Source organism: Lissotriton helveticus, chromosome 5_1 (genome assembly GCF_964261635.1).
Source record: "Lissotriton helveticus chromosome 5_1, aLisHel1.1, whole genome shotgun sequence".
NCBI lineage: Eukaryota > Metazoa > Chordata > Amphibia > Caudata > Salamandridae > Lissotriton > Lissotriton helveticus.
In genome coordinates, this window is record NC_136065.1 from 1,734,558,864 (window position 1) to 1,734,574,372 (window position 15,509).

General features: G+C 44.2%; 1 protein-coding gene across 1 annotated transcript in view; it reads right to left on the minus strand.

The window, feature by feature from the left end:
* Positions 1 to 15,274, minus strand: part of LOC144753807 (interferon beta-like) — a 29,698-nt gene extending 14,424 nt beyond the window's left edge. The window contains exon 1 of the mRNA XM_078641380.1: positions 15,169 to 15,274. The gene's annotated coding sequence lies outside the window, so the exon portion shown is untranslated. The remainder of the gene's footprint in view (positions 1 to 15,168) is intronic.
* Positions 15,275 to 15,509: the final 235 nt, after the last annotated feature.

Here is a 15,509-nt window from a genome sequence, read left to right on the forward strand (position 1 = left end):
AAAGTGCACATATCAGTAAAGTTCTTTCACTGACACTATACTAACGTGCAGTACTCCCACTCATTCAGAGAGAAAGACTCCTACCTTCTCGGGTGTAGGTCTGCAGGTTTCTCCTGGCCTTGCGCATCTTCGAATAAATATATTGCCTAGTGAATGGTTACATCACGAAAATGAAAAGCTGACATCTTGGACGGGAGTTTTTACAGGTTTCACTTTCCTTTTAGCGTCCTCAGATTCAGGCTGCGCGATTTTTTCAGGGGTTCCTGTTTTGGGTGTTTGAGAAGAGCAGTGGACGTCACGTGGCAGCAACTATGTGTTTCTCCTTGAAAGTGAATATTTTACATGCCTTTTTCCTTTAAATAATTTAGCCAGTTGCATCACTACTGTAGACAACGCAATACCCGTGCAGCAAAAAAGAAATGCAGTTTGCAGCGGTGTATTCTGTGGTAATATGCCAGAAGATTTAAAATAACTTTAAAAGGAAGTATTTTATTTCATTTCCAAATTCGTATTGCATTTTCACAACCACTATTCAAGGTAAAACATTTCCAGAGATAAAACGATACATTCCGAGGGTGCCCATTACTTTAATGAGTTCGCACTATAAAACCAAACATTGGCACAGCCAATATGTATTGCATAGTATTTTTGTTGTATGTCGTAACAGTTCTGTTTTATATTTTTTATTTGGTTATGCAGTATTTTGAAACTATAATAAATACATATATGTACTTACAGCCGTTCAATATAATTAGCAGAATTGCATTGTAAAACTTTTACAGGAAATTGACAGCAAATGAAGTAGTATTTATTTTAAAAGAAGTATTACTTAGGTATGGATTTGTTTAGAAAACCAGGGCAAATCTTGTAATGATTCAGTGGTATAAAGTTGGTTAAGCAGAAGGAGAGTAGTGAAATAGTGTTAATAGAGATGTTCGCTGTTTTTCATTAAATCTTTCGATATTTCATGTTATGTTATGGTGTGTTACGGTATGTTATGTGAAGTGATGGTATGTTATGCTATGGCATGCCATGTTATGTTATGTAGATTTGCGTTAGCATGGATTATCACCCAGTGTGGTATCCATGCGTTGGAGCAGGCGTCGAGGGGATAGGTTAAGGGTGGAGTGAGTGAGTCAGCCTCAGAGAACTAGTTGAAGAACCCGGTCAGCTTCTTGTGGAATTCAAGAAGCGAGGAAGATACCCTGATGTGTAGAGGGAGGTCATTCTAGGTTTTGGGAGTGATGTAAGAGAATGCTAAGCCTCCAGTTCTGCTTTTGCATATATGGAAGGGTGTGAGTGAGAGTGAGGCTGAGCACAGGGGGCTGGTGGGTAGGTGGAAGTGAAGTCGGTTGTTAAGGTATGTTGGTCCTAAGCTGTGCAATGTTGTGCAATGCCTTGTATGTATGTGGGGTGTCCAAGATCTTGCGAAGCATGCAGAGTACTTGGAAGCAGGAGGAGCTGATAATGTTGACCTGTGCTGTCATGCTGAGTTTGTCTTTAAAGATGAGGGCAAGGTTTCTTGCTTAGTTGGTTGGTGTGGGACCAAGTTCTGTTGGCCATCAGGTGGAGTCCCAGGGGTGACCTCTTGTTCCCGAAGAATAACACTTCCGTCTTGTCGGAATCGAGCTTCAGGCATTTGTCTTACATCCAATCTGCCATGTTGATCATGCAGTTGGAGAAGTTGATTCTGGAAGTGGTGGACTTGCCGATAGTGCTTAATTTGAGCCAGTGGTTTCCGGTGCTCAGCACCAGCACTTAATTATCAACACAGGCCCTAATGCCAGTACACTACATTGTAGTTCTGTCTGTCTAATATTTAGATGAGCACAATAAGAATGTTTAATGAGTCTATATACATTGAAAAAAGAATAATACTTGCCACTCAAGCCATTATTATAGCTTTTGGGTGGCTTGGAATAGTCTGAACTCTCAAACTTGTAGAAGAGTGAGGAATTCTTGAGTGGTGGGTACTGTCATTGGCAGCGCTAGTGGGGGCATTGGGTGGCGCAGGCTGCAGTGGTCCCAGATGAAGAGCCCTGGCACTCACTTTTTCACAAATTAAGTACCGCTTGTTTGACAGCGATAGAATGAGTTGGGTGCCATCAGTGTAAGAAATGATAGATATCCATGTGATCTGATGATGTTGGTGAACGGAGTCATGTAAGTATTAAATAAGGTTGGTCTGAGTGATGAACCCTTGGGGACTCCACTGATCCGATTCCTTTGGTTACAGTGTGTTTGGTAGAAGTGTAATTCACTATGTTCTTTCGGTGAGGAAGGAGCATATCCAGTTGATGGTTGGTCCTTTCATGCCTTTGTCATGCAGTTTTGTGATGAAGCAGTAGTGTGATTGTGTATTGCGGCATAGAGGTTGAGTAGGATGAGGGCAGCAATTTCTCCATGGTCCAGTATTATGCGGATTTCGGCTGTGGCCACGATGAGAGCTGTTTCTGTGTTATGATTGCTCCGAAAACCTGATTGTGCGTGGTCGAGTAGGTTGTGGAGTTCCGGGTGGTTGGTGAGTTGTTTGTTGATTACCTTCTCTATATTTTTGACTGGGTAAGGGAGCAGGGAGAGGGGTCGGAAGTTGCTCAGCTCGCTGGGGTTGGCCGATGGTTTTTTGAGGAGGACATTGACTATTGCATTTTATATTTGGCTATGCAGTATTGTTAAACTATAATAGAAACATATATGGATATGTTCAATGAAGGCGGTGTCGGTGTCCGTTGATGTGATGCATTTGATGGTGAGTTTGTAAATAATTGCGAGTCCACCTGCTGGTTTGTGAAGGAGTTCTTGGGGTTCTATTTTGCAGCCTTCCAGGATGGCCATTGTGATGTCAGGATTTAATGCTGAGTTGAACTAGGCTTCTGTGAGAAAGAGGAGATCTGGTGCGCTGTTGCTGATGAGATCAATGATTTCGGTGGCATGCTTGTGGCGTGAGCAGGTGTTGAGAAGCATGCATGCAAGCGGTTGTTGAGATGCTGGTGTGGTGTTTTGTGTGGAGATGGCCCGGAAGGGCAGTGGGGGTGTTGGTGCATGGGGGGCATGTGCGGTGTGACACTGTAAGTGAAGCGGAAGTGAGTGTTGGTGAATGGTCCTACCATGGTGTGGGGTGCGGTACAGATGGGAAGAAGACGATGGAAGAAGAAAGAAGACGCAGGGAGCTGGTAAGGAGGGGATGTGGTAGGGGAAAAAGAGCATATGGGGTTGGGGGCTGAGGAGACCTGTAACGGCAATCAGGGAAAGAGAAAAAGTGGCCGCCGGCCTCCGGCAAACGGTCTGGGCCTCGCCAGATTCCGCCGCGATGCCGCCTTTGGGAGTCGGGGTCCCACAGGGCTCTATTTTGAGCCCAACCCTTTTTAACATCTTCATGACTCCTTTGGCGGCGTTGGCGGAGTCGTATGGGGCCCAGATCGTATCCTACGCCGACGACACCCAGCTCCTCTTCTCGTGCAAGAGAGGAGGAGACTTTGACGGGGAGAGTATCCGGGATTGCCTTGGGGCTGTTTTCCAATGGTTCCATCTGAACAGCCTCAAGTGCAATTCCGATAAGTCAGAGGTACTCTTCTTTGGGTGTGATACATAGCCAGACTGGCAGGCTTGGTGGCCCCTCAATATGTTCCCTCCGTCTTGTTCTTCCAAAGTTGCTAAGAATTTGGGGGTCAAGATGGATAAGGAACTAACGTTGAAATCCCAGATCCTCGGGGTGTCGGGCATGTGCTTTGGCCTATGGAGGATGCTGCGGAGGTTCCTTCCCCTGTTGTCTGAGGATCATAGGAAGCTGACGGTGCAGGCTCTAATCGGGTCCAGGTTAGATTATGCCAACATTCTTTACCTGGGCCTGCCAGAGTATCTGCTGCAGCGGCTCCAAGTGGTGCAAAATGCTGCCGCGAGAGCTATCTTTGGTTTTAACAGACGGACCAGTGCAGTGGGTCTGTTGAAGACCCTGCACTGGCTTCCAATCTGGAAGCGGATTGCCTTTAAGGCTTTGACTCTGGCCTATAAGGCCCTCCACGCGGTGGGAGCAAAGTATCTCCAAAAGAGACTGGCCTTTTATCATCCGACTCGCTCTTTGAGGTCGGAATCTCTGTTCTTGGCGGTTGTCCCGCGAGTGAAGAGAGCTCGCCTGGGTGGCCGCTCTTTTGGATTAATAGCGCCACAGTTGTGGAACTCTCTGCCGCTCACTCTGCGGGGTGCTACCAGCCTTCTTGCCTTTAGAAAAGGCCTTAAAACCTGGCTGTTCTCCCAGTAGCCCGCTTTTTGTGTGTTCGCTCAGCCTTCTGTCTTTTATCTATTTTAACTGAGTTATGTTATTATGATGCAGCCCTCCTTACTAAAAGCGCCGGGACACTCTTTTTGAGTAGCCGTGTGCTATACAAAAGATAAATAACATAACATAACATAACATAACAAAAACAAAAGGAGGATAAAAATTCAGAAAATGAAAGAAAGGAGCAAGCAGGGTAAGAAAAAAAGTAGCACAGAAGCAAAAAGAGGCTGAAAAAGCAGCAAATTAAGAAAAGGTGCATGTTGGGGTAGCAGCAACAAAAGAGAGAAACAAAAATAGAGGGAAAGAGGTGGTGAAAAAAGAGAAAAATGAAGGAAAGGTATTAAAGAGGTGGTGAAAAAGAGCAGAAAGCAGAAAAAGTGTAAATGATGTGGTGAAAAAGGCAGAAAGCAAAAGCAGCGTTAAAAAGACAGAAGAGAGAGGCACTAAAGTGAGAATAGAGAGTAGAAATCATATAAAGAGGTGAAAAAAAGAGAGAGAGACCCTAAAAAGAGAGAGGGCACAAGAAGTGGAGTGAAGAAGAAAACAGACATGAGAAAAACAATGAGAGGCAAGCGTGTGCAAGAGAGAGGTGGCAGTAGAAGGAGTGAGGCGGGGACCTCGTGGCGCAAGGCCGAGTACAAAAGGGTCTAGACTGGTTGCAGGACAAGTCCCAGGTAACTGGGTGGAGAGCTGGGCTTAAGCACCTGTGCAATAGGGTTGTGCAGTGGCTGCTATTAAGTAGGTCCGGGCTGGGGAGGAGGGTGGGCGGGCTATTCTGAGCAGAAAGATGATACAAGAAGAATAATGAGGATGCAGGAAGCAGGTGAGAAGGGTTGACGTATTGCGCTAATAGATGATAACATCAAAAGAACCTGTAGTTTAATGTGTTTAAAGTTAATGGTTAGAGATAGAGAGGAGCTGTTGTGAGTGTGCTGATATACCATTAGATCTGCATATAATAAAGTGCATTATGAGGGTTAGGCCTGGTGTTTGTTAATTTGTAAGATGTTGTGTGAAAGTTAGTTTGTGTTATATTGCAACAGTTTAGGATGTGAGAAGTATGGGCCAGGAAAAGATTTTGTGATTGAAGCCCAGTTTTCAACAAACTACCATCTCAGCCCAGGCTGTATTGGATTGGATGGATTGGACTGGACTGGATTGGTATGGATTGGATGGGATTGGGTTATATAAATATATAGCTGCTCTTCTGTTTGTGTTTGGTGGCTGCTGGTTAGATTGGTTTCCTGATGAAGCTCTCAAGATGGGTTAGGCATGGTAGCTGTGGAAGGTTAGGTATAGTAGTCTAAGTAGGTAGGTTACACGTGGTAGGTATGTATAGTCATTACACAGGTATGCTAGGTTAGATATGGTAGTTTTGGTATGGTTGATATGCTAGGTAGTTTAAAGAAAAAGGGGTAACCCTGTGTCCCCTAGAACCTGGGTGATTGTGGTTAAATGCAAAAGTGGTTCTGTTTGGTAAGGCAAATCACTTTGACAATGCTAATTAATGCAAAACAAAAGTTTGAAACCTCTCTGAAACACATATGCAATGAGGCAATAAATGAATACTCAAACAATCTAATAATCAACTTCATATAACCAAGGTAGTGATTTGAAACAAATTTATATTAGAATTCAATCATGTTACATTTGAATTGATTCATTCAATGATGGCATTTGATACTATTGAAAAGACCGTCAAACAGAGGTGAAAAGTATGTGACAATTGGTGACAAGTGCTTGGTGCATGAAGCAATGTACAGTGAAATCGAAAAAATACATATATACAATTATGTACAGGGGTTTAGTTGGCCAGAATCTATTTCACATCCAAGGAGTCCTAGCATTCATTTCAAGGATCCTGGAGTTTCTGGACCATAGGTGAGCGTCGACGTTTCGACCCTAATGCGCCTCAATTGGTGGTCGCGTCGGGTCTTTTTCAAGACAGGAGGGATGGGGGTGGACAGTATGGTAATCAGGAGGAAGAAACTCTGGCTGATCTGGAGCCACACGGTCGTTGCAGCCGTGCATGCTACTCTTTAAACGCCACTTGTATCCTTAGCAAGCAGCCATTCCCCCGTAAGCAGAGAGAGATGAGACAGCGACTCTCCAGCGATTGACCGTGTATTTATCTCCACCACGATCGGATCGTAGTAACACTTGTTGTTTATAGTACTTAGGGATGGCTAAAGTGTGGTGAATAGGACTACTTAAAAACAATATGATTATTGAATGAGCTGGTATTGACAGACGAGTTCTCTCTTTATAATCATTTTCCCAGTTTGAAAGAAGAATGTTTTTCAACTAAAGTAACAGAGCAAAAAGAACAAGAAGAGTCAAAGAAGGAGCATTATCTTTGTTGGGGTAGAAATCTGTTCAGGGATATGAAGAAAATATTTTGACAGTGGAAAGTCAGTGGTACGGGTCCAATTTCGGAAATACACAAGTGTTCAATATTAGCAAATGTGTTGCTTAATTGTGAATTTTGTATCAACGACATGTAAGGTGCATTATGGTTTCAGCTACTGATTCAAAGGCAGGATGGTCTTGAAAAGTTAGTTTTTCTTTTTGTCAGTGCAAAACAAAAGTAATGCCTTTTTAATGACATTGAAAGTATTTTGAAATGCTGATTGCTGATGTGTTGGATGTTTTTAATATAACATGAATCTGTCCCAACTTTGTAATGGAAGTCAGCAGTACTTGGCTTGCGTAACACTGATAATGTAAATAGTAATCAGCCTCACTTTCCATGCGGGACAATGAACCTTTGCCTCTAGAATTTTCGACTGGGGCCTTGTAAGACCCTTGATAGAGACTGGACTTCAGCCCTTCCTCTTTTCTGCTTCCTATGGGCCGTTGTCAACTGCAGGAAGCAGCTATAGTGAAATCTGGAAATGTAAGTGAGCAAGCTTTTGTTGATTGTATTTGCACCTGTAACTATGTACTGTAGTTTTTCAAGCTTTTTTAACTTGTCTCAATGTTTATACTTTTAAAATCACTTTTTATGGATGTAATAATGTAGCTTTTATAATTCATGTGTGAAGTCGAATAAAGTTTATTTGACTGACAGTGTCTTTAGTTTTGTGTTGGCTGTTCTGATTGGTACCTGTTGATGACTTCCAAACTGGATTATGTGACTGCTTTCATCATGGCGATCTGAGGCTGGTTTTCTAATTGGGTCTTGGCAATCTCTCCTTATGGGTTTTTGGGGCTGTTCTTATTGGGTTCAAGAGTACTTGCAATGATGGGGTTGAGAACTGCTCTTCTAATTGAGGTCAGCGTCTCCTTTTCTTAAGCTACTCTAGGGCTGTTCTACTGATGGTATCAGAGAGCTGTGCTTCTGATTGTATTTGATTGGATTGGTTTGGATTGGATTGGATTGGATTGGACTGGACTGGACTGGACTGGAATGGATTGGATATGATTGTATTATGTAAATATATAGCTGCTCTTTTGATTGTGTTTGGTGGCTGCCAGTTATATTGGTTTTCTAATAAAGCTCTCAAGATGCTCAAGACTTCCTTTCTAATTGTTTTTTTTCATAAAGCTTTAACTTAAACCATGTGGTTTTCTGAGCACTATACTTCTCATGAGAAGATGCCTTTCCAGGTACAATTTAAAGCCTTGTAGGCAGATTGTACATGTAATGTATTTCTATTTTAGAAAGCATGGCATTTCAGATTCTATTTAGATACATGCTTAAATCTTTTGTTGTCATATCTTTGATAGGGCCTTATTTAACCTTCGGAAGATGTTATTTAGTCTGTCAGTAAAATACTCTGTCCCCCTAACAGAGTTCCCATCTTTCGAATTTAGAGTTGTCCCCCAGCCCAGAGGACAACTCTAGTCATTGGCAGGAACTGCCATTAAGGCGGTTCCTCATAATTATTTAAAAGTTTGATGGACAGCTCCATCAAACATGCTGGCCAACCGTCAAATTTTGAACATGTTTTTGTTTCTTCAAGATCTAATGACCCCCACACCATGGGAGTGTGATACTATGCTGTAGGGGGCACTTAAACATATTTACTGTCCCTTACTGTTTTTACTGCCCATTTTTCACAGGCGTAAGAGAGAGGGAAAACTGGCCTTTCACCAGCCCACTCTAAATTTGGTGGACGTGGAATGGCACAACGTCTGATGGCCTTACTCCATCGGAGGAGAATGTTAGTGATGGAGAGAGACTAGGGAGTCTCCATTGCTGACATACTTGAGGTCTGCCCAACTGCAAATCAAGCGGGCATACCTTCATTTTGGCAGAGAGGCTACTCCAACATTGCAATTAACCTCTCTGCCAAACTAAATCCACCCCTAACAATTTAGATTTACAGTTTCCAGATTATTCAAAAGAAGTCTGTCTTTTTCCACAAGCTGATTGATTCTAGTTTAATACAGTGGTGTTGTCTTTTATTAGCAACATCGTCTATGTGATATTACTCGATTTCTGTTATATTTACCCATACACACACGTATATCTCAAGGACTACATCACCCTAATCTTGATAAGGTTATTCTTGTCTTGAAAGATGGGAGGCTCTAGACTGGATGTGGACATTCAGATATTTGTTTTTCTGATGTGGACTAGGATGGCATTCCAGATTTTGGAAGCTAATCCTGAGAAGGACATGGACAGCATAGCACAGGAGGTATTTCTAATTTAAAGTATTATGATACTTTGAGTTTTTGTTTTACATAATTCAGGGTATTCAGATGAAGGGCAGTCTAGGTCAAACACACTTTTTTGACTGAGCACCTGGTGTCGAAAGGCAGCTAATTTAGGCTTGGTCAAGCAGAGTGACTTGTTCACTTTTCGTGTTAAATGGAAAGTGGCCTTGCGTTGCTGCAGGTAAAACGTCTTCATCTGGCGAGATACTTCGGGAGATCAGTTGGAATGCATCCATCAGGAAGCTGTGAATGATGTTTTAAGATCTTATTGGGAGAGGGTGTACTGGAGGTGTTTGCAGATGGGACGGTGCTGAGGTTCCCACGGCAGGCATGTTGTATTTCAGGTGGAGGTTCTCGTGGAGTCCGAAGCCCGGGGATTTTCATATCTGGGTTGTAAGCTCTCGAGGCCGCTCTTTTTTTTTAATTTTTTAATTTCGAATATTTTTATTGAAAATAAATTTTACATATACAAAAACATACAGTTGTCTTGCTTGGGCTGCTCTTACAGTGTGTACTTTTGGCCTAGTGGAGCCAGAGAGAGAGAAAGAAATAAAAGAGAGAAGGGGGGGGTTGCCGTGGGTCACTGCTTTAGATAGGCATCGAGGGCTTCCCACATGTCCTCCTTGCCTGTGTAGTTTGCCGCCTTGTGTTTGGCGGTAATGTTGTCTGCCCCTCGAAAGAATGTTACCTAGTTGAACCAGCGTTTGAAGTTGGCTTTGCTGGTGTTCTTCAAGTTCCCCAGGATGGTTTTCACTACAGCCGTTAGCAGAACGTTGACTAGATCGCGTACTTCTTTGGATTGAAGCTGTGTCTCTAGGAAGCTGGTGGCAATCCCTGCTTGACCTCGTTGTATCTGGCATCCCGTGATTGTGTTTATGAGGTTATATACTTTGTTCCAGAATGCTTTAACTTTGGGACATTAGTATATCATGTGGGCTAGATCCCCCCTTGCTTTATGGCAGTTCCAGCAGGTGCTGCTGCCGCTTGCCCCCACTGTTTCTAGTTTTGCAGGTGTCCAGTGTAGTCTGTGTAGTATCCAGTATTTTGTTTGTGCCAACTGCGGTGTGATTTTGTTTTTGGACACCGATGTCCATAATCTGGCCCTCTCCTCTTCATTTAGTGGTCTCTGTATGGTCTCTTCCCAGAAGGCTATTGTTTTGTTGTTAAGAGTTGTGGTGCGTGGTGTGATTAGTTTGTAGATCTGCGCTGTTTGGTGGCCTGTCTTGTTTAGATTCTGTGCATGCTGTATGATGGTGGGTTTCAGTTTGGAGAGGTTTGTTTTGGTGATGGCTGCTTTGATTCCTAGGAATTCATAGAATTCCTTGTCTGGTAGCCTGGTTATCTGCTGCAGTGCCTTGTAGGTGAGTGGGTTGTTTCCTACTTCTAGTTGTGCCGGCGTTGTGATTCCTCTGCTGAGCCATTCTCTGCTCTCTAGAGCCTTACCTTTGTATGTGATTTTAGTGTTGTACCATATTGACTCCCATTTGGTGCCTCTGATGCTTACTTCTAGTTCCCTGTGTACTCTCAGTAGCGCTGTTTTTGTGTTGCCTAGTATCGCGTTTTTGGCTTCTGGGTGTCTGTTTGCCGTGAGCGCCATGATCGGGTCTGCTCCTCCTAGAATGCCCCTTTCCAGGTCCAGCCATACTGGCATGTAGTCTGGTATTGGGGCTACCCAGTGTAGTCCCTGCTTGGTGAGGCATGCCGTTTGGAAGGCCTTGTAGTTTGTGAGGTTCAGTCCACCCTGTTCTCTTCTAAGCCTGAGTTTCGCTAGGCTTATTCTTGGCTTTTTCCCTCCCCATAGGAACGTGTTAATGGCTTTGTCCATGTGTTTATGGAAGTCCGTGGTTAGAGTTAGTGGCAGCATGGACAGCAGGTAGTTTAGCATGGGGGTGATCATCATCTTGATTGTCTCAATTCTTCTCCACCAGCTAACGAATTTGGGGCCCCATGTGTCTAGCTTCGTCTTGATCTTTTTCAGCATCGCCTCCTCGTTATGGTCTAAGGTTGATCTGAGGTCCCTCCGGAAGAGAAGGCCCAGATATTTTAGGGGTTTTGTTTGCCACCCCAAACCGGACGTGCCTAGGACTGTTCTGGTGGTGTGGCAGTTCATCGGTTTGCACTCAGATTTCTCCCTGTTAAGTTTGTACCCTGAGACTTGTGCATATTCCTCTATTGTATGTACGAGTGCCTCTATTGACTCTTGTGGGTTGCTTGTGGTGATCAGGATGTCATCCGCGTATGCTGCAAGTTTGAAGGCTTGACCCTCTACTTGCACCCCTGTGATCTGCGGGTTTGTCCTGATCATATGGAGGAGTGGCTCTAGTGCCAGCAGGAATAGCCCCGGTGATAGAGGGCATCCTTGTCTTGTCCCTCTACTTAGGGTGAGTGTTTCTGATTTGGCTGCGTTGACCACCACTCGAGCCCATGGGTTTTTGTACAGAGACATAATCATGCCTCTGTATCTTTCTCCAAGTCCGAATTTGCGCATACATTGGTTTAGGAATGGCCACGAGACTCTATCGAAGGCTTTTTCCGCGTCTAGTTCGATCATGACGGCCTTCTCCGTGCTGTTTGCAGTGCGGTTTATTAGGTGGCAGAGTAGTCTGGTGTTATCTTGTGAGAGTCTGTTTTTCAGGTAGCCCACTTGTGTTTTGTGTATGAGAAAGGGAAGGTATGCATTTAATCTTGCTGCCATTACTTTTGCGTAGATTTTGCAATCAACGTTTATTAAGGAGATTGGCCTGTACACGAAATACTTTATTTAGATATATAAAACATATCTTTAAAAGATTCTTCCAGCACATTGATTCAATCTTACAACTTAAAGAAATAAAAAATAAAAAAATAAAAATATAAGAGCAAAATAAAATGTGGCCTGCTTAACAGTGCTTACAGCAACGTGTCAATTTAGAAATTAGCACTCCCTGAAAATGCAGATGGAGTTAAATACATTTTTCTGCACAATGGTCCAATTTTCCTAGAAGACTATAAGCATGCTGAACGAATTTGGCCAAATTTATGTTTAAAACAGTGTTCTCTGAGGACAGAGCAGCAATAATGGCGTGTCTGCAAGACCGAACTCCCAACCTGTTCCATTCCGGCCTGAGTAGGCGTCTGCGTTGGAGGATAAAACAGGGGCATATACAAAGCACGTGCAAAAAAGTTTCGTTTGCTGACCCACACCCTCTGCACGTTTGATCAACCCTTTTTTGACGCCATACAGGGAGATTTTGAAGGAAGCAGTCTTAGGGCGGTCAGGCATCGCTTTAGATGATAGGAGAATGTAATTGAAAGATAATTTGCCGGGGATAGTCGTTTGTAGCAGTTGATTACTGCCCAAGCATGGCTACGTTTCATAAGGAGAGCTTTGTCCATGATCAGGGATTTCAGTCTTGTAGCTTTTTTGATAGTAGTTTTGAAGGCGGTCTGGCTTGGGTTAAGGGCCCAAAGATCCGCAGCAGACATTTGTTGAATGTAATCATTTAGGAGGCGGCCGAATGTCCCCCCCGGATTGCTCATACTGATTTCTTTCCAGATCAAGAGTTCCAAAGTACCAGCTTCTGCCTGTCTTAGTTTGTGGATCAAGTTAAGATATGAGCCAACATTAGAGGATTCATAGTTAATTAAGCCCAGCTCTAATCTGACCTGTGCTGGCGAGGAGGAACTCGGCAGGCAAAGCAGTTTCTTATAAAGTTTAGTTGTCAGTTTATTTAAGGATTTATTCATTTTTCCCTTAAAGATCTCTGTGCCATACGAAAGTGTGGGCCCGATCTTTGCTCTGAGCACTTCCAATAGGGGCAAGACCGTGGGGCCTGAGAGTCTCCTCGAGAGCTTAGCCAAGGATATCATTAACGCTGTTGCCTTGGCTGCAATCACAGTGCTCTGTTTGGTGAAACTGCCCCTGGAGTCCAAATGGACCCCTAAGTATTTGTACGATTTGACAATTGAGATACTTTCTTTGTTTATTGTCCAGCCTCCACCGCTGTAGCGTTTTTTGCCAAACGGAACAACCATAGTTTTTTTCATGTTAATTTCTAACTGATTGTTAACCGTGTATTGCGTTAAGACATCCAGGAGTCTCTGTAGCCCTACTCTGGTGAGACTGAACAGTGCCAAGTCGTTGGCATATAAGAGATTGCATAATGCCGTGCCTCCTACTTTTGGTGGATGGCTAATTAGTTTTGTGGGAACTGAGGGTCCTTCCCTTCTTTGGGGATGACAATAATGTTTGCCTCCGCCATTGAGTCTGTCATGTTCCCCTTCTCCGCACATGTCTGGAAGACTCTGACAAGTATGTCTTTGAGCAGCGGTTGGAATTGTTTGTAAAATGTTGCTGTGAAGCCGTCTGGCCCTGGGGCTTTGTTGGGTTTTAGCGAGTCTATGGCTATCCCTATTTCTGCTCTGGTTATGTTTTGGTCTAGCGCCTCTCTTTGTTCGCTGCTTAGTCTGGGTAGGTCTAGTTTCTATAGCAGGCTAGCCCCCCCGTCTGCCTCCAGTGATGTGTCTGCGGTGTATAGGTCCTTGTAGAACCTCCTGAAAGTTTCGAGAATTTGTTTGTTTCCCGTGTGCGTTATGTTGTCTGTATCGGTGATTGCCGCAACTGAGTGTTGCCTCTGTTTGGCTTTAAGTATCCTGCTAGGGCCCTTCCTGCTTTGTTTGCTGAGCATAAGTTAATGGATTTGTATTTGTTGATCCATGTGGAGGCCCTCTCGCTTAGTAATCTGTTGAGTTCGTACTTTTTCTTTGTGAGTGTTGTGAGTGTGTTTCTGTCCTGTAGGTTTGCAGTATGGTTACTTTCTAGCTCCTTTATCTGTTCCTCCAGCTCTCTAATTTTTTTGTTCCTCCCTCTGTTCATTTGTGCCTTAATGCTTAGGAGTTTCCCTCTTATTGTGGCTTTAAGTGAATCCCATAGTGTCATTACCTCTGTCTCTCCTGTGTCATTGTATTGGAGATATTCTTTGATAGCCTCTTCTATTTCGGTGATCTTAGCGGGGTGTTCTAGTATGTCACTATTGAGACGCCATCTTCTGCTTGGTGATTCATTGTGTTTCCCGCTTACGGAGAGGGAGATGTGGGCGTGGTCTGAGACTGTTATGGGTCCTATCTCTGTTGTGTCAGTCAGGTGTGTTTGTGTGTTTGACATGAGTATATAGTCTATTCTACTGTACGAGTTATGAGGGTTTGAGTAGAAAGTGTATTCTCTGGCGCTTGGGTGCTGTAGTCTCCATGGGTCTGATAATGCAAGTTTGGTGCATAGGTTTTCAAGTGTGTTCTGTTCTTGTATAGCGTGGCTAGGCCTGTGCGGGTGCCTGTCTATGGCGTTGTCCATCGTCTGGTTCATGTCTCCCGCCGTGATTAGTAGTTCTCCCAATGGGATCTTGCTGAGCTCGCTTTCTACCTCCTCCCAGAACTTTTTGTCTGTTGCGTTCGGTCCGTAGATGTTTGCTAGGTGCATGGTTTCCTCGCCTCTTTTGATGCACGTGACTAGCCTTCTACCTTTCGTGTCTGCTACGTTGTCGTGAACCCTGAACTTCCCTTTCTTGCTGATAATGGTGATCACCCCTCCCTTTTTGTTGACTGCTGGTGAGCATCGACCTCACTTATCCAGTTTGCCTTAAGCTTGTTTGCGTCCTCTGTGGACACTCTGGTTTCTTGGAGGACGTATACATCTGCTTTAAGTCTGTTTAGGTAGTCTAATGTCTTCCGTCTCTTGATGGGGTGGTTGAGGCCTTTGACGTTTAGTGATACGATCTTGATGTCTGCGGCTATCTGCGCTAGGCCCTGAGTGTCGGGTGTGGTCATGGTGTCTTAGTTAGGTCGCTGCTAACTGGGGTGCGTCCTGTGTTCAACCTCTGTAGTCGGTGTATGCCTGCTGCTCGCCACCAGTCTTGGGGCCCCCCCGGGGGTGTGTAAAGGGATGGGGATGTGTGTGTAAGTAGAAGAAAGAGAGAAAAAAAGAATAGATAGCTCCACCAAGTTGTGATTGTCCTTGCTGTATGGCCTCCCCCCCGCCTTCTCCCCCCCACCTCCCCCCTGTCAACATACTGTAAACGTGCGACAGCAACGGTTCTCGCCCTCCGCCCCCCCGGGTACATTAAATCTTCCCCTGCTCCCTTCCGTGCTGTGCATTGATAAAAGGATATTTGCCGATCAGTGGGCCAGCCCATCAATGATCACGTTCTGAGAGTTCTGTAATACTTTTCTGGTAGTCTTTTAGTTCTTCATACCGTTTTCCATGAGGTAGGTGTCGTTCAGTAGTCTCTTAGTTCTCCGTTCCATTTATCGTGAGGTAGGTGTCATTTTTCAATTGAGGTAGATGTTGTTCTTTTGAGGTAGTTGTCCATCCGTTCCTCTGTGGTCCCATGACATGACAGAGTCTTTTATCGGCGACCAGCTGTTCCCTTTTCTCCTGTCTCCGAACCATCCGATGAGGCTCTTCTTTTTGCCGTTCCCGGGCTTTTTTGTTCCATCTTCTCCTGATCTGGCTCCTGAAGGTATTTACGTAGCTCTGCCGGGTCTTCGAACAAGCGTGTGCCTTTCCTGTCTGATATCTTCATATTTGCCGGTC